The following is a 19,275-nucleotide window of genomic DNA, read 5'->3' on the forward strand; positions in this document are numbered from 1 at the left end:
ACGGACTACCGATGAGTTTTGTGGTCAATACCGGGCTCTAAGAAGAGAAGTGGAGATACTCCAGGAGGAGAATTACCGACTCCGTAGAATGCTGGAATATTACTCGATACCCATCACAAGGTCGCCACCGCCAACTTCAGATAACAATGAATCTCTTCGAGTCTTAGTGCAGAATTGCCAAGCTGAGAAACTGAAGCTGAAGGAGATCTGTAAGAAGCGCGGGAGGAGTTCATCACCACCATCGCCAAAGGATTAATTCATCATCGGTATTGGCATCCCCTTGGTTTGTTCCAAGCTTGGGGGAGTGCCGCGGTATCACATCATCACTACCTTTTTACTTTTTACTATCAAGTAGTGTCATATCATGAGTAGGGAAGTTATCATATAAGATGGGTTGCAGTGTGGAAGTATCTCTCCTTTGGTTGGTTGTCTATGTATCCCTTGGTGTGAGTGTTATCACCAGAATTTGACCGAGTCAGAGGTGGGCCGCGATCAAGATGGACTTGAAGATATATACATGGAAGAAATACGTGAATCGGCCTTGTGTACCAAGTTTGGGCTAATTGCCCGTGTATCTGTAACATATTAGATTACGAGTCGGTTAGGAGATAGAGTTTTACCCGTGCACGGTTAGGTGCACGCTTGAGTTAGAAAGTCCCTTGGACTATAAATATGCATCTAGGGTTTATGAAATAAACAACAACCAACGTTCAACACAAACAAATCTCGGCGCATCGCCAACTCCTTCGTCTCGAGGGTTTCTCCGGTAAGCACCATGCTGCCTAGATCGCATCTTGCGATCTAGGCAGCGACAAGCCTACCCACGTTGTTCATGCGTTGCTCGTGCTCGAAGCCTTTTTGATGGCGAGCAACGTAGTTATCTTAGATGTGTTAGGGTTAGCATTGTTCTTTGTATCATATGTTGTCGTAGTGCAACCCTTGTACATCTAGCCGCCCTTACACCTATCTTAGGTGTAGGGGCGGCACCCCGCTTGATCATAGTTTAGTAGATCCGATCCGTTACGGTTGCTCCTTGTTCTTCAAGGATTAGTTTAACATCCGCAATAGTTAGGCCTTACAAAGGGTTGGAGGATCCAGCGGCGTGTAGGGTGTAGTTTGCTAGCCCTAGACAGGATGTTCCGGGGATCAACCTCGTGTTGGTTTTTAGGCCCTGTCTAGGATCGGCTTACGATCACCGTACGCGAGCGCGAGGCCCAATCGTGAGTAGGATGATCCGATTATGCGGTGAAAACCCTAAATCGTCGTAGGTCGCATTAACTTTATCTTGATCAAGCAGGACCACCATATATTCGGACACCTTGTACGAATCATGGGTGGATCGGCTCCTTGAGCCGATTCACGAGATAACCTGAGAGCCGATCGAGGCTCGTATTTAACGTTTACGTGTATGCCATGCAGGAAACTAAGCGAGGCATCATCCAACACCTTCCCGGCCAGGTATAGGTCAGGTGGCACGCCCTTGCGATAGCATCGGACGTGTGACCGAGGAGGCTTTGCGGGCCGTCGCTCCGAGGGACCGGGGCCAGCCGCAGCCCTAGTTGTTCCCGGCTCTACGGTGTTGCCGGCCGCTGCCCGCCGGTGGGTTTCTGACCGCAACACATTCTGGCACGCCCGGTGGGACAATCTTCGACATCCACCCCATCGCCGTCTACATCCGAGATGGCGGAAAGCACTCCGGTCAAGTACGAGGATCTGCCTGACGAACTCAAGAAGAAGCATGACGAGATCAAGGCAGTCCTCGAAGCCGAACTCATCGGCTCTTACCACAGAACCCGCTCCCATGGCCAGCCAGGATACTTGTTCAATATCAACATGGTAGGGCTTGGGCACCACTCTGGTAAGGACGGAGATGAGGGCAGCTACTCTCATAGCAAAGACACAGAGGAAGCCGCTCCACGCGATCGGCTCCGCCAAGACGGCAAGCGCTACGTCACAGAGGGAGAAGTGAAGAACATAAGATATCAACGACCTCTCTCTGATCACCTCCTTAACAAGTATGTGAGTCAGTATGACCAACGCCGACGATACATCGACGATGATGAAAAAGATCGTCTGGCTAGGGACGACAGGAGACGTCGTCGGCATGATCACGACGAGGAGCGATACGAGCTCCGCGCCAAGGAAAAGTCAAGGGAGCAAGGCGACGAGGATAGGCACTGGGACTGCCCCTTCTTCAGACACTGCTGGGATTCAGGAATGAGCCGATTGCCCACAATCGGCAACTGCCCAGAATGCAAACGGAAGAAGAAGGATGCAGCTAACGTGTCTGTGTTCAAACGTCTAGGGCCTCTCCCGCCTCGGAACAGGCATGCTGAGTCCGCTCGGGTAGAAGATCTCGAGGAACTAGAGGACGATGATGAGGAAGACAAGTATCATCGGCCAAGGTGGTGCCCTGATGGGCTCAGCCGTTCCCAGAAACGAAGGGTTCAGCGTCTGCGTGGGTTGGAGGAAGCTGAAAGATTATACATGCACACGTTGAGGAAGGCACGGCCTGATCTGGCCGCCAAAATTCAGCGAACCCTGGACGAAGAAGGTCGGCCACAAAGAAAAGAGTGGCGCCCCAAGCAAAGGAAAGCCGATGATGAGACATCGGCTGGCACAAACATGGTGCTCGTCCTCCCGACGAAGCTTAGTGCTCCACGATTACACGATGCACTCGAGGTGGACGACAGCAAGTGCACCAACATGATAAAGTCAGAGATTGGGCTGGTTTTATCCACCGGCCTGACCGAGTAGCAAAAGCAAATCAATGAGCAGACGTGGCGAGGCTGATCCTTGTGATCGGCCCCAAAAATTTGTGGAGGGACATTACAAAACCTTCATCGAACAAGCAACGTGGAGGCCGATTCCAGCAATCGGCCAAAATTATCCTCACCGCACATTCTACCTGGGTTCAACGTTCGATCCAACAGGGAATACCTGAAGAGCCGATATCATCAATTCTCTTGACAGAATCGGCTCGGGGGGGCACCCAGGTAGATAAAACACGAGGATATGAAGAAGGAGTATCTTTGAAATGCCTAGCAGCCCAAGATATTCTTTGATGATGAGTATTGAAGTATGGGGGCCGATACATAAATCGGCCGAAAAATTCAAAAAAAATTTAGGCACAGCCGATGCAGCAGACATCGACTTAAGAGGACCACGAAGAGGGACTCTAATGGAAGAACTCCTCAATGGAGCGGTTTAATGGCTCAGATCCTCTCTTCAAGAACAATGCCAAGAGCAGCATGGATGTGCAGATCAGGCCAAGGGTGGGTTGCCTCAGATCCACCGAAGGAAAGGAGCCGATCTGACCTGCAAAGACAAAGAAGCGGACTGAAGAAGCTCGGGGGGAAGCTCACCCTGAAGGTTTTCTGCTCTGGAGAGCCGATTTTGTTGGGAATCGACTGGCTCTGCATGATAGTTCTCTCAGACATGATCTAGCCCAGGTTCATTTGTCTGAATGGCATGCCCTTGTCTCTTTTTCGCCTTGACTGAGACTCGGGGGGTAGCTGGCCTGGTGGATGCTCTGTTTTTGAAAGCTGATGGGGTGGCCATCGGCTAGCCCTGCGCCGCGATTTTCGTCAAGGGTGGTGATCTGGCGGAACTCAAATTCATTGTTCGAAAGGATGAAGGATAGTTCATGAAGACTTGATGCGCTGACATCGGCTTTTTGAGTTTTGACCAAGATTGCGATCACCCTGTGGTCGAAGAAAGGGAGGGCGGATTATGAGAGACCGATGCGTTGCCATCGGCTCATTGAGAATCGGTTTATAAGAAATCGGCAAAGTCAAATTGGGGAAACTTCTTCATTCATAAACATGATTTCTTACAAAGAAAGAGCCGATTGCTCAAAGAAGGAAGAACAAAAGAAGGGTCTATTGACCAATCTACTACTGCTAAGGCCTACACTAGTAGATCCTAATCTATGGGCCATCGCTGCCCTCGTCGTCATCCTCGGAACTCTCATCGGCACTGCTGCCGATGGGCTCCTCGTCGCTACTCCCGTAGCCCTCTACGGGAGCTTCATCCCCGTCTTCATCGTCGCTGTTGTCGTCGTCCCACCACATGCGGAGGTGTTTCGCCGGCGGGTAGCCCTCGAGGGAGTCGTCGTCGTCGTCGTCTTCCTCTTCCTCTTCTTCAGAGGTGGGGCAGCCGTCCCAGGGGAACCGGTCGTCCTCGCTTTCCGACTCCAGGTCCCCGTCGGCGAGGAACTGAAGATCTTCATCCCCGCTGGTCAAGGACTTGTCGTCCTCTAACCAAATGGAGGAGGCGTGGCTTTCCTCGTCCCATTCTTCTGGGGCACGGATTTCCGGCGGCGTCTCGCGGGAGGAGGAGGACCCGTAGGAAAGCTCGGAGGAGGAGGAGGAGGAAGAAGACATGGTGACACAGGAGGGTTTTTGGGTGCTAATGCGAGGAGGACGAAGGAGGAGCAAGCTGTTTAGAACGGTTAAATAAAAGGGATATGAGGGAGATTCAATGCCACGAGCAGTTTCCGAGGAGATGATGCCCAACAGGAAAATTTTGTGGCCACGTGGAGAAGTGGAAGGGGCAAGGCATCATGATGAAGGATTCTGCGGCAGTTTCTGCTCTGCCACGACATGACCCGACGAAAGAAAGCGTAATGATTTTGGAAATGTCATTTCCAAAACCAGGGGGGCATGTGTTATCACCAGAATTTGACCGAGTCAGAGGTGGGCCGCGATCAAGATGGACTTGAAGATACATACATGGAAGAAATACGTGAATCGGCCTTGTGTACCAAGTTTGGGCTAATTGCCCGTGTATCTGTAACATATTAGATTACGAGTCGGTTAGGAGATAGAGTTTTACCCGTGCACGGTTAGGTGCACGCTTGAGTTAGAAAGTCCCTTGGACTATAAATATGTATCTAGGGTTTATGAAATAAACAACAACCAACGTTCAACACAAACAAATCTCGGCGCATCGCCAACTCCTTCGTCTCGAGGGTTTCTCCGGTAAGCACCATGCTGCCTAGATCGCATCTTGCGATCTAGGCAGCACAAGCCTACCCACGTTGTTCATGCGTTGCTCGTGCTGAAGCCTTTTTGATGGCGAGCAACGTAGTTATCTTAGATGTGTTAGGGTTAGCATTGTTCTTTGTATCATATGCTCGTCGTAGTGCAACCCTTGTACATCTAGCCGCCCTTACACCTATCTTAGGTGTAGGGGCGGCACCCCGCTTGATCATAGTTTAGTAGATCCGATCCGTTACGGTTGCTCCTTGTTCTTCAAGGATTAGTTTAACATCCGCAATAGTTAGGCCTTACAAAGGGTTGGAGGATCCAGCGGCGTGTAGGGTGTAGTTTGCTAGCCCTAGACAGGATGTTCCGGGGATCAACCTCGTGTTGGTTTTTAGGCCCTGTCTAGGATCGGCTTACGATCACCGTACGCGAGCGCGAGGCCCAATCGTGAGTAGGATGATCCGATTATGCGGCGAAAACCCTAAATCGTCGTAGGTCGCATTAACTTTATCTTGATCAAGCAGGACCACCATATATTCAGACACCTTGTACGAATCATGGGTGGATCGGCTCCTTGAGCCGATTCACAGGATAACCTGAGAGCCGATCGAGGCTCGTATTTAACGTTTACATGTATGCCATGCAGGAAACTAAGCGAGGCATCATCCAACACCTTCCTGGCCAGGTATAGGTCAGGTGGCACGCCCTTGCGATAGCATCGGACGTGTGACCAGGAGGCTTTGCGGGCCGTCGCTCTGAGGGACTGGGGCCAGCCGCAGCCCTAGTTGTTCCCGGCTCTACGGTGTTGCCAGTCGCTGCCCGCCGGTGGGTTTCTGACCGCAACAGTGAGTTATCGTTATGAAATATTAATGAGAAGTCTTATCATTTACATATTGCACACCTTATTTTAGTTTGCAATTTCTATTATATGATTGATCTTGATTTTAGTATTGGTACCACTTTGGGAGCATTGAGTAAATCTATTTGGTTTTGGCAAACTTAGCATTGGTCAATAGCAACAACACCTTGAGGTTTAAGTAGAAAAGAGAAATACATATAGTTGTTTCATTGTCTTCCTTTCTTGTTAGCTCATAGCTTATTATTCTGAAGTTAAAATTGTTTGTGCTTACAAGAAAGATGCATGATTGTTTCTATCACATTTATATTCGTTTGTTTCCCTCAACTTTTGTGCTTGCTAATTAACCTTGCTAGCCAAAGACCTGTACCGAGAGGGAATGCTTCTCGTGCATCCAAACCTCAACCCAAACCTATGCCATTTGTGTCCACCATATCTACCTACTACATGGTATTTCCTGCCATTCCAAGTAAATACTTCATGTGCTACCTTTAAACAATTCAAAATTTATTACTTCTTATTTGTGTCAATGTTTTATAGCTCATGAGGAAGTATGTGGTGTTTTATCTTTCGGTCTTGTTAGGCAGCTTCCACTAATGGACTAGTGGCTTCATCCACTTATCCTATAATTTTGCAAAAAGAGCTGGCAACGGGGTTCCCAGCCCCAATTAATCAACTCTCATTAATGATTCTCTTCACATGTTTTTCCCTGATTCATCAGTAAGCAACTTAACTTTGCAATAGACACTCCTCCATGGTATGAGATTGTTGGAAGGCACCCGAGGATTCGGTTAGCCATGGCTTGTGTAAGCAAAGGTTGGGGGGAATGTCATCCTTAAATAAACTAAAGTACATGTGTAAACAAAAGAGAAGAGGGATGATCTACCTTGCTGGTAGAGATAACGTCCTGCATGGGAGCCGCACTTTGGAGGTCTGTTTGGCAAGGGTGTTAGAGTACCCGCTACCAGTCGTTGACAACAACAAACACCTCTCAAAATATTACTTTTATTCTCTTTATGCGATTTCAAAATTGAAAAAGCTCTAGCACATGATTTAATCCCTGCTTCCCTCTGCGAAGGGCCTGTCTTTTACTTTATGTTGAGTCAGTAAACCTATTTCCCTCCATCTCAAGCAAGCATTTGAGTTGTTGTGATCAAACCATTATATTGTGATTTATTTCATCATGTCTTTTATTCTTCCTTGTTTAGTATAAGTTTTATCTAAATGAATATAGCTTTGAAAGTTATCAATGATCATTATGATTGAGTATGCAAGATGAGCCATATAAACTTTAACTTGAGAGTGCTGCTTGATAGATAAGAATAACCTGTTAATTGTTCTCTGACCAAGAACGAAGTTTGCCATCACCAATTATGATTTCTTATGCACCTTTATTTGTGATTACCTTATACTTGTTTCAAGTTGAATTATATGAGGAAGTTGTTTACTAGAATGTCTTGTGTGAATGAATATGATGCTTCTTGTCCGTATTTGATTTATCGACTCTTCACTCCATAAACATGTGGTCCTCGTTTACCGAGTTCGTTTCTCTTGGGGACAAGCGAAGTCTAAGCTTGGGGGGAGTTGATACGTCCAATTTGCATCACTATTTTATATCATAATTTGCTGTTATTCATTGATATATTTCATATTTGGAGATAATACTTATGTTATTCCATCTATTTTGCATGTTTCATGATTATTGGAGGATCGCGCACCGGAGCCAGGATTCTGCTGGAAAAAGCACCGTCAGAATGCAATATTTCGGAAGATCAACAATTGACGGGAATTATACTGAAAATCCTATTTTTCCAGAAGACGGAGGTAGCCAAAAGGGGGAGCCGAGGAGGGCCGCAATGGGCCCCCCTCATAGGCCGGCGCGGGCCCTGCCCTGGCCGCGCCGCCCTATGAGGAGGGGGCCTACAGCCCCCTCTCGCCTCCTTTTCTTCGCGTACGCCTTCGTCCCGAAAACCTAAGCTCCAGGGGTACGTCGCAAAGAGTCACAGCCGCCTCTGCGGGGCGGAGAACACCAGAGAGAAAAGAGCTCTCCGGCAGGCTGAGATCCGCCGGGGAAATTCCCTCCCGGAGGGGGAAATCGACGCCATCGTCACCGTCATCGAGCTGGACATCATCTCCATCATCATCACCATCATCTTCATCATCATCGCCGCCGTCTCCACCGCTGCACCTCGTCACCGCTGTAACAATTTGGGTTTGATCTTGTTTGTTTGATAGGGGAAACTCTCCCGGTGTTGATTTCTACTTGTTATTGATGCTATTGAGTGAAACCGTTGAACCAAGGTTTATGTTCAGATTGTTATTCATCATCATATCACCTCTGATCATGTTCCATATGATGTCTCGTGAGTAGTTCGTTTAGTTCTTGAGGACATGGGTGAAGTCTAAATGTTAGTAGTGAAGTATGGTTGAGTAATATTCAATGTTATGATATTTAAGTTGTGGTGTTATTCTTCTAGTGGTGTCGTGTGAACGTCGACTACACGACACTTCACCTTTATGGGCCTAGGGGAATGCATCTTGTACTCGTTTGCCAATTACGGGGTTGCCGGAGTGACAGAAACCTGAGCCCCCGTTGGTATATCGATGCAGGAGGGATAGCAGGATCTCGGAGTTTAAGGCTGTGGTTAGATTTATCTTAATTACTTTCTTGTAGTTGCGGATGCTTGCAAGGGGTATAATCACAAGTATGTATTAGTCCTAGGAAGGGCGGTACATTAGCATAGGTTCACCCACACAACACTTATCAAAACAATGAAGATTAATTAGCCGTATGTAGCGAAAGCACTAGAGTAAAATCCCGTGTGTCCTCGAGAACGTTTGGTCATTATAAGTAAACAAACCGGCTTGTCCTTTGTGCTAAAAAGGATTGGACCACTCGCTGCAATTATTACTCTCGCACTTTACTTACTCGTACTTTATTCATCTGTTACATCAAAACCCTCTGAATACTTGTCTGTGAGCATTTACAGTGAATCGTCCATCGAAACTGCTTGTCAACACCTTCTGCTCCTCGTTGGGATCGACATTCTTACTTATCGAAGATACTACGATACACCCCCTATACTTGTGGGTCATCACTCCTCCTCCCTAGCTTTCATCCCCTCCAAGCGGCTCCTCCAATGGAAGATGGTATGGCTCACAATCCCTAACCCTAGGTGTTGTGATTTATATGTGCTATTTTCTTGATGGGGATGTTGTCTAGTTGTTCCAAATCGTGTGTAGTGTACTACATTTGCATGCTATGAGGCCGATCTGGTTCTAGACATGGATTTGCTCAAGTTTTCTGCAGATTCGCAGGGACGGATTATCCGGGCCCCGCGTAGACCGGATTATCCGGCCTGGCCGGATTATCCGCCCCCTAGGGACCACGGATTATCCGGCCTGGGAACCTTTTGCTGCTGCAGTTACTTTTGATCTACCATGTTTAAACTATTATCGACTCCTAGTATGAATATAGAGTATACCACTGTATCAATACATGACTTATGAGCATTCTTTTCTCCGTGCTATCCATCTTTGTCTATCACAGGTAGTAGTGCTCGGAGGCGTGCTCGGACTCAAAGGTCTAGAGATGAGTTTCCTCAAAACGCTCCAAGGAAGTCCGCCACTCTGAGGCGGAAAGGCAAGGCAACAAGGGAGAACTACAAGACTATGGACATTATCTCATATGCTGCAATCAGACAGAAGAACTAGTATGAGGATGTTGAGAGGGAACTGGATATTGAGGATCGGCGCTTCTGGTGCCTGGAACAGATTTATATTTTCAAGGACATCAATGAACCTATGAAGAAGGTGAGACCTATGCAAGCCATTGATGTGGAAGTTCTCTCTCAGAATAATCACTTTGAAGATGCTATTTGGGTCACCGGAAGAATGGGCTTGCAGAAGCTTATGAAGGTCCAAAGGTGACTACAGTCCTGATTTGATCAAGCAATTCTATGCTACTCTAGCCTTCAAGAAGGACGAAGAGCACACTATGCAGTGGATGTCTGGCTCCTCTCCCTGTCAGGCCTCCTTCCACAGGTTTGCTGAGATTCTTGGTTATCCATTTGAGGGTGGCCACCGTCTCCATGGCCCTCAGAAAACATGTAAACAAACTTAGAACCACTAGAACATATCCATTCTATTGTACTACATGAGCAATTGTTGAACCGATACGGTTGTTGGATAATTAGGCACAATTTTCATGATTAATTCTAGAATATTAAGCATGATGACAACAACTACTAACATGTGAAGCTCGAACATACTAGATGCATTAATCAACATGAATAGTAGCAAAACAAATGGTAAAATATCCATCGCTAAACATATCGGGATATGTCGCTAAACATCCATTCTATTGACTAATACAATGCCGGCTTACAAATAAGCAACTTCATGTTCATCTAAAAAAAACTTCATGTCAATGATTATCAATTTCATTTGTTTTGCCACCATTGTCTCTCTCTCTCTCCCTCTCCCCCTCCCGCTCTCCCTCTCCCTCTCTCCCTCTCCGTTTTTATTTACCTTGTGTTTTAGGTTTACTCAAAGTCAAACCTTTGAAAGTTTGACGTAATAAGTAGCAAAATATAGCAACATTTATAATACAAAATTTATATAGTATGAAAATATATCTTATGGTTATTCTAGCAATACTAATATTATATTTTAGATATTAATATTTTTTTCTGCATACTAAGTCAAAGTTAAAAATATTTTACTTTGACTAAACCCAAAACGCAGGGTAAATAAAAAACGAGAGAGTACTTGTCAAAAAGTACCTGCCAAAATTTTCTATTAGTTTGGGTTATACTCTTAATCCCTTCATATTTTGGAATTAATTATTATGAGCAAATAACTTTGGAAACATAAAATGAATTTGATTTTGTTTGTACCAAATTGCGGGATTTGGAAAGTAATTTGTAAAAATCACAATCCCTTTTTCTATACTAGGACAATGCCCACGCGTTGCTACGGAAGAAAAAACATGTAGACCTCAAAATAGGTAACAAAATATTGCTCATGCCTCGTGGGTACCGCCACCAGACCCGACTTCACGAAAGCCTTTATCTCCCCCGTGGATGATATATATTCAATCATGAAAAATCACATAATATTCCAACAATATTATCCCTGTTAACGATGGTGTCTATCCGGTCAATGACGAGATGACAATGTCTTGTTTTTGCACAAGCTGTCCTCTCTCTGGTGGGCCATTTTTTTCTTTGGACGGCCATGACAGATATGATTCCGGTGTCTGCGGACCGGGAAGCCAGAGACGACTTATCATTCGAGTGAATTCATATTCGTCGTGGTCTAGCCCTTTTCGTGGTCATCGATCTCATCTTCATGTTTTCTGTCTTGGTTGTGGTCGTGCGGGAGAAACGTTGTTGGCTTTTCGCGGTGGTCAATCTCGTGTATATGTAGGCAATCAGGGGTGGATGTATAAATCACGCTGGCTACATAAGGCAAAACAGACGGACATGGCCTTTTGGCTCATAGGTGTATCTACACCTATTAGAAAAAATAAATTTTAAATCCAATTTAAATTTTTAAAAAACTTTGAATAAAATTTCTCATTGTGCATCTGGACATCCTATGTTAGCTCACAAAAGTTTTGCATGGAAATGTATTTTGTGTGACCTATGTAAAAAGACAAATAAATGTCTCGTGAAAAACTTTTTTGGAGCACCAAATTTTTTTTTCGCAGGCCACAAACTAATATTTTTTCCAAACACTTTGTGTGCAGGCACAAAATGTGTGGAAGTACACCCTAATTTGTTTTCAAATAAATTAGATATTTCAAAATATTTTTTTCGCAAAATTGATTTCCCAAAACAGATCAACATATAAAGTAGTTTCTTTCTACGGGAGTTTTAGTTGGCCTATCATTCCTCCTCTAGTAATTTTTTACATGTTCAATCTACAATGACCTAACATTTCATATATAGTGGAAAAAAAATAGTGTATCATATAGTGATCGCTCGCATATAAATTCGCACCGCATGGGCACGTGGGTCGCTCGTGAGTGTTCTAGCTAGGAACAATTGCCTGCCATTCCTTCTTTGTACACGTGCGTGCCTACATGTTCCTTTCTTGTTCACATAATATGAGGCCACGCGCCATACCCCCCACCAACGTGGCAACGGCCAGTTCCCCCTAGTAAGGTGACACAGAGTTGGGCCCTTCTCGCTTCCCTCACCCATGCCGCACGCGTTGCTACGGAAGGAAAAACATGTAGACCTCAAAATAGGAAACAAAATATTGCTCATGCCTCGTGGGTACCGCCACCAGACCCGACTTCACGAAAGCCTTTATCTCCCCCGTGGATGATATATATTCAATCATGAAAAATCACATAATATTCCAACAATATTATCCCTGTTAACGATGGTGTCTATCCGGTCAATGACGAGATGATTTACAATGTCTTATTTTTGCACAAGCTGTCCTCTCTCTGGTGGGCCATTTTTTTCTTTGGACGGCCATGACAGATATGATTCCGGTGTCTGCGGACCGGGAAGCCAGAGACGACTTATCATTCGAGTGAATTCATATTCGTCGTGGTCTAGCCCTTTTCGTGGTCATCGATCTCATCTTCATGTTTTCTGTCTTGGTTGTGGTCGTGCGGGAGAAACGTTGTTGGCTTTTCGCGGTGGTCAATCTCGTGTATATGTAGGCAATCAGGGGTGGATGTATAAATCACGCTGGCTACATAAGGCAAAACAGACGGACATGGCCTTTTGGCTCATAGGTGTATCTACACCTATTAGAAAAAATAAATTTTAAATCCAATTTAAATTTTTAAAAAACTTTGAATAAAATTTCTCATTGTGCATCTGGACATCCTATGTTAGCTCACAAAAGTTTTGCATGGAAATGTATTTTGTGTGACCTATGTAAAAAAGACAAATAAATGTCTCGTGAAAAACTTTTTTGGAGCACCAATTTTTTTTCGCAGGCCACAAACTAATATTTTTTCCAAACACTTTGTGTGCAGGCACAAAATGTGTGGAAGTACACCCTAATTTGTTTTCAAATAAATTAGATATTTCAAAATATTTTTTCGCAAAATTGATTTCCCAAAACAGATCAACATATAAAGTAGTTTCTTTCTACGGGAGTTTTAGTTGGCCAATCATTCCTCCTCTAGTAATTTTTTACATGTTCAATCTACAATGACCTAACATTTCATATATAGTGGAAAAAAAGTAGTGTATCATATAGTGATCGCTCGCATATAAATTCGCACCGCATGGGCACGTGGGTCGCTCGTGAGTGTTCTAGCTAGGAACAATTGCCTGCCATTCCTTCTTTGTACACGTGCGTGCCTACATGTTCCTTTCTTGTTCACATAATATGAGGCCACGCGCCATACCCCCCACCAACGTGGCAACGGCCAGTTCCCCCTAGTAAGGTGACACAGAGTTGGGCCCTTCTCGCTTCCCTCACCCATGCCGCCGCTACCAGAGCACTCCTTAGCTTCCTCTGTGTTTGACGTCAGCGGCCCCGCACGCACCGCCCCTTCCTGGCCTCCTCCCTCTTTCTCATGAGAGGTGGTCCACACGCACTGGAAGCAGGTCGGGCATCACCGTTGAGGTCGTCGCCTCCCGTTCCAAGATAGGATAGCATGCTGCGGTTACATCGTTCTTTCATCTCTCATCTCCGATCACTTTGGCCCTCTCTTCTCCTTTCTTTGCTCCGCTCGTCTCTTTGGCCAAGCTGCTTGCTTGTTATTTTGGAGACACCTTGGTGATAATCCAAGAAATTTGCGAGGTATATGAACCGTTGAAAGGCGGTCTATTGGGACGAGGTGAGACTATTCAACAAAAAAGAATTCCGTAGATCGATGCATACACAGCACCGGCTTCTCTTCTCAGCAAAAACTATAACAGATTGAAAGCGGACTTGACTTATCGGGCCTCGGCCCATGGGCGCAACCAGAGTCTTCAATTTATTCAGACGAAACATTATTCATTTTCCGGTGTCAGTGCTTGTAATTCGGCTAGTGCTTGTAAATACTAAATTATTTAGTTAAGCAATGAACCACATAAAGTAAAATAAAGAAAAAAAACTCTGATATTCGAAGGTGTTAGGCTGTTATCAGCAATCAAGTATGAAGACTTCTCTCTCTCAAACATCAGACTCAAGTCCTCAAGCAGGTAGAGGCTGGTGCGCACTGGTGCCATCTGATGCCCTACTGTAGAAACTGAAGCCGACAGACGTAGAGGCGCCATCAAATGTGTTGGCCGCTGTAGCGATTTGGACAGAGTCTTCACGGAAGAAATAGCCCCAAAATTCTCCCCTAAAATTGGACAGAGTTGACAGAAACCCAGTTCTTATCTCTCTCTAGCAATCAGCTAACCCCTGTCGGTTTAATCTTTTTGCCCAAAATTACAGCAAAAGAGAGGCAGAGCGCCTCAACCCAATCCTAACCAAGCGCATCAGGCCTCAACCATCAATTACACAGTTGATTACCTTCTTACTACAGTACAATCCGTTGGAATGGAGGCGGCCGAAAACGCTCGCAGGTTGTACTGGCTTCAGGTGCTCGAAATCGACAGTGGTTCCTCGTCCACGATCATGAGCGGCCATAACCGAGAGTTGCTTCTCTTCCCCGAGCGCCCCCCATCTTCTTCGTCCCAGGCCACCTCTAGGGCGAGACCCCTCCCCAAGCGGTGTGGCGCCGGCCTCTCTCCAATGGGCGGAGCCCACCCCATCCCAGATGCAGCGGCTGCCCCGTCTGTCCCTCCCCATCCTAGATACGGCGGCCGACAGGTCTGGTCTGTCGTTGTTTTTCGTGATTCACCGCTGCCGATGGTGCAACCCGGTGAACCGCTGCTCGTGCCCGAGAATTCCCAGGCGAAGATGATCGGGGCGATCGGGGCGGAGATGTTTTTTTGTTTCTCATCGAGACTATCCAGGCCGGAAGGAACACAAACTCCAGCGACGGAGGAAAACAGAAAAAAAAAACGTTTCAAGTTAAGTCACTTATGAAGGGCACGGTGGGTAATTTCTGTAAACTTTGGAGGCAATTCTAAGTAGGACCACGACCGAGGGAGAAACCCTTTTGCTTTTATTATTAGGTATAGATTTCAAAACATAATTGATATTGTTTTCAAATTGAAAGAACAGGAAATAATTTGGAAAAGGAAAAAATAAAACATCTATCCTAAGCTATCTATCCGTAGCCCAGCAACCAACCCAAACCAACTCATGAACGGCACCAAGGCCAGTTACCCTTTCGGCCATTATTTCTTTTTTTCCCTAGACCTCAACCGAGTGATATGTTCATTTTGCAGTTCAAGATATATTCACTCGAACTAATGATTTAGGCACCATGACCACAGAGACACCTGATGGCCAGCAATGTGACATTAGGCTCTGAAAAAACGAAAAAACTACGGAAATTGCCGGCAAAGATTGGAAAACCTTATGGAGCACTTCGCTCTAACGTACTATTGTCAGATTGTGGTGAATATGGACAGTGAAGTAGATATATTTTTGGATACAGTATTTGACATGTACAACATATAGAGAGAAAATACGTATCAATGGGTCAGGTAATCCATGTGTTCACCACCATCCACTTGCTAGACATGGTAACTGAGTGCGGATTAGTTGTCGTTTATGTTCTCATTAATTGCTATAGGAACCCGTCAATTCCTCTCGATGCACATGTCACATTGCTTTGTTTGCAGGAAGATGCGAAATTCTTATCTAGTTGGTGTATCATTGGTGTATCTACGTGGCCAAAGAGAATTGACCAATAGACAGAAGGCTAAATTTTTATCCACTATCAGATGTCATTTCCTTGTATCGAGCCTATTGTTGCATTTATTAGTACTACCTAGATATGTCAACAACCAATTCAAGCTATATTAAAAATAACAACGTCCAATACAGAGAGCAAAATCACTTTATTTTCAGTGTTGCCGTTGACTAAAAGCTAGAATGTAGAGTATTTTAGAATAAATTTTGCGCTAGAATGTAGACTATTTCAGAACAGACGGTGTAGTTGGCAATAGTGTTTACCGACAATTGAACATCTAGAATGCTGGTCGGGCTAACTTTATGATGGAACCAGGCATTATTGGTGATTTAAGGTGGTCTCGAGATGAGGCCGGGAACTTAGTTGTTGATAAGGAAGAGTCGAGTAAATATATATGTTCGTGCATCATGATATAGGACCGGAGAAGTTCTTCTGATATGTTTTTTTTGTGTCATAAGGATGCTTGTCTATTAGTGTTTATTTCTTTTAGTTGTGCTAAGTTTGAATTCCGTATTCTTTCAGCTTCAAATGTGTATCTTTTTCATAGGATGAACTACATGCATTCATTCATTTGGATTTGATCCTCAATTTTTTTACGATATGACTGAAATGATGTTCTTTCAATGTAAACTAGGTATGGGTGTGTACTTTTTCCTGTTATTCGAGGATACTATAGTAGTTTTGTTGTATCGACATTGATATTTGAATCTACGAATCCTATATGTTTGTTAAATTAATTGTCCAAGTTTAGTTGTTAATTTTGCAAAAACAAAATATTTGATTAGTTTTTGATAGCTTGCACTATGCTTGAAACTGTTATCAAAAATGGATATCAAAATATTATAAGGTATGTTCAATTAGCGAAACACATTTGAAATTATATTGCACCATAATTATAAAGATTCACCAAAAACATAAATTATTACAAGATAATTAGAGGACGTGGGTCTCACATTATACGTTTGTTGCCACATGAGATAAGTTAAAAGGCATCCAAAAATTTATGTTATCATGGCCGCTATTTTTATCGGAGAGGTTTTCAAACTCATAAAGATCTAGGCTTGAGAGTAGTTGGACAAGGAAATATTGTATCATTGTAAGAAGCGACATGAAAATATAATGAGAAAGAGAAAAACAAGGACTTGAATATCTTTTTATATAATTATAACATGAATTCTTGAGCACGTCACAAGTCTTAAAAATATGTGTTATCAACTACAATAAATAATCATTCGACGCATGACTCTTCTATTTATGTTTGGATGTGCCCAAACATACCTTGATGATTTTAAAACTTGTTTCAATCCGGTAACTTGTAAGTGCATATGTTCTCCATCCATGCTATACCGAAGGGTTCCACACACTCATATTTCCATAACACTATATGTAATCGGGCCATAAATAACCAACAATTTGAAGCAGATATACCGCATGAAGAGGCTGGGAACGAAGATGGGAATGTCCAACCATAAAAAAACATGTTTCGATATTTAGTATTTATTTTTTAGGTAATATGATGCATTAATTTTTTATAGGTGGAAGGTGTAAATGTCTATTTGATATTGCAATGGTGCGTACATTTATCATGTGAGGTGGCCTACCATATTATGGACATGTTACCTACAGACAAGCTCACATGGACTGCACGTACCTAACCATGCATCATCAATCTGGCTTGATTGAGAAATTATATAGTCATGCATGATCATTTGACACTGATAAACCAAGCAATGTATCTCGTTTTACGTCGGCGAATGTCGTAGAATATAAAAGGAGTCTTATGATCCGTTGATGCGGTAACATATATATATATGTGTCTTATTGCGGAAATTCAATTCGGCTCCCGGATGCGTATGCTCCCTCTACAAATAAAACATATTTCGAAGTGTGGAAAAATTTTGACAAAAAATTCTACATGTACATCTCCATAATATATGTGTATGCGTCAAGTTTCACGAAAAAATAATATTTTTTGTGGCCTATGTAAAAAAAAGAAAACTTATCCTGTGAAAAGCATTGTTTTCAGCACTGAATTTTGTCTTTTTTACACACGTCACATGATAAGTTCATTTTTTATGAAATGACTTTGTGAGCGTGTAGCACGTGAAGATGTACGTGCGGATTTTTTGTTTCAAATTTTTTAAAATTTAAAATACATGTAACATACATTTCAAAATATAGGGAGCATATGCTCCCATGTTCCAAAACACCACTCCCGTCTTATTGGCACTATAGAAGTTATCTTATCGATATTGATATACGAATCTACGAATCTTATATGTTTGTTAAATGAATTGTCTGAGATTAGAGGTTAATTTTTCAAATACAAACCATTTGATCATGTGTTTATATAGTTCGTTCTTACGTTTTACATGCTAGCTCATCATTTCTTTCTACTCACAAATCTCGACACTTTCTGCTAGAATTAAAAATGTATATGCAGGTAGGACAAGCATTGCTAAATGTTGTCCTATAATGTTAACCTTAAGCTATATGTTTTATTATAATTCTCACACAAACTTTCTTGGTTAATTATTGTAGTCCTGAGTAGTGCTATCATGGTACGTTATCAATGCCCGTGCAAATGAGACATATTCTTCAATTTTTCGATGGACCATTGAACCGTACATATTAGTATCATGCAACCAACATGATCATGTTAATAATGCAAGGACGATCTGTGTGAATCTATTGGCAAGACTTGCCGGTCCTGCCGAGCATGCACAAAATAATACAATAATTACTGCTACAGATATTTTCCAATACCTGAAAAAACAGACAATACCGATCTAGTATTCACTCAAAATGAAGTATCTAATCAATAACAGGGTGTATAAATAATTTTGTAGTAAAAAAATGATGGATCGCATTTTGCTTTCACTTATATTAGACTCCTCATTCAAATAATGATAAATACAATCGGTGGCTCAACATACAAAAAAATACGTAAATTCGTCCTACAAAAAGTGATAGTTCAATTCATCAAGCCACATCATGGTGATTTTATCTTCTCAATTATTTGAATTTGACACAAACTTTTGAAAAAATTGAGGTTAGTTTGCTTTGTACATTTTTTATATTTGGTACAGTTCCTAAGAAATTTTAAAAAACTTAAGATTATGTGTTTATATAGTTCGTTCTGACGTTTACATGCTAACTCATCATCACAAATCTTGACACTTTCTGCTAGAATTATAAATGTATATGCAGGTATGACAAGCATTACAAAATATTGTCCTACGATGTTAATCTTAAGTTATATGGTTTATTATAATTCTCACGCACACTCTCTTGTTTAATTATGTGTGGTCCTAAGTGGTGCCGTCATGGTACGTAATCCATAATCAATGTCTGTGCAAATGAGTCATATTCTTCAATTTTTCGATGGACCATTGAACCGTACATACTAATCTCATGCAACCAATAGGATCATGTTAATGATGCAAGGACAATCTGTGTGTCTTTTGGCAAGATGTACCGGTCCTGCGGGTCATGCATAAAATAGCACCATATTGACTGCTACCGATATTTCACTGGTGGAAAAAGGGCCTTTGGTCGCGGTTCGCAACTGCCATTAGTCGCGGTTGCGCAACCGCGACCAAAGTAGCGCGACTAAAGGCCCCCCCTTTAGTCGCGGTTGCTTACGAACCGCGACT

This window comes from Lolium rigidum, chromosome 3 (assembly GCF_022539505.1).
Source record: "Lolium rigidum isolate FL_2022 chromosome 3, APGP_CSIRO_Lrig_0.1, whole genome shotgun sequence".
Classification (NCBI taxonomy): domain Eukaryota; kingdom Viridiplantae; phylum Streptophyta; class Magnoliopsida; order Poales; family Poaceae; genus Lolium; species Lolium rigidum.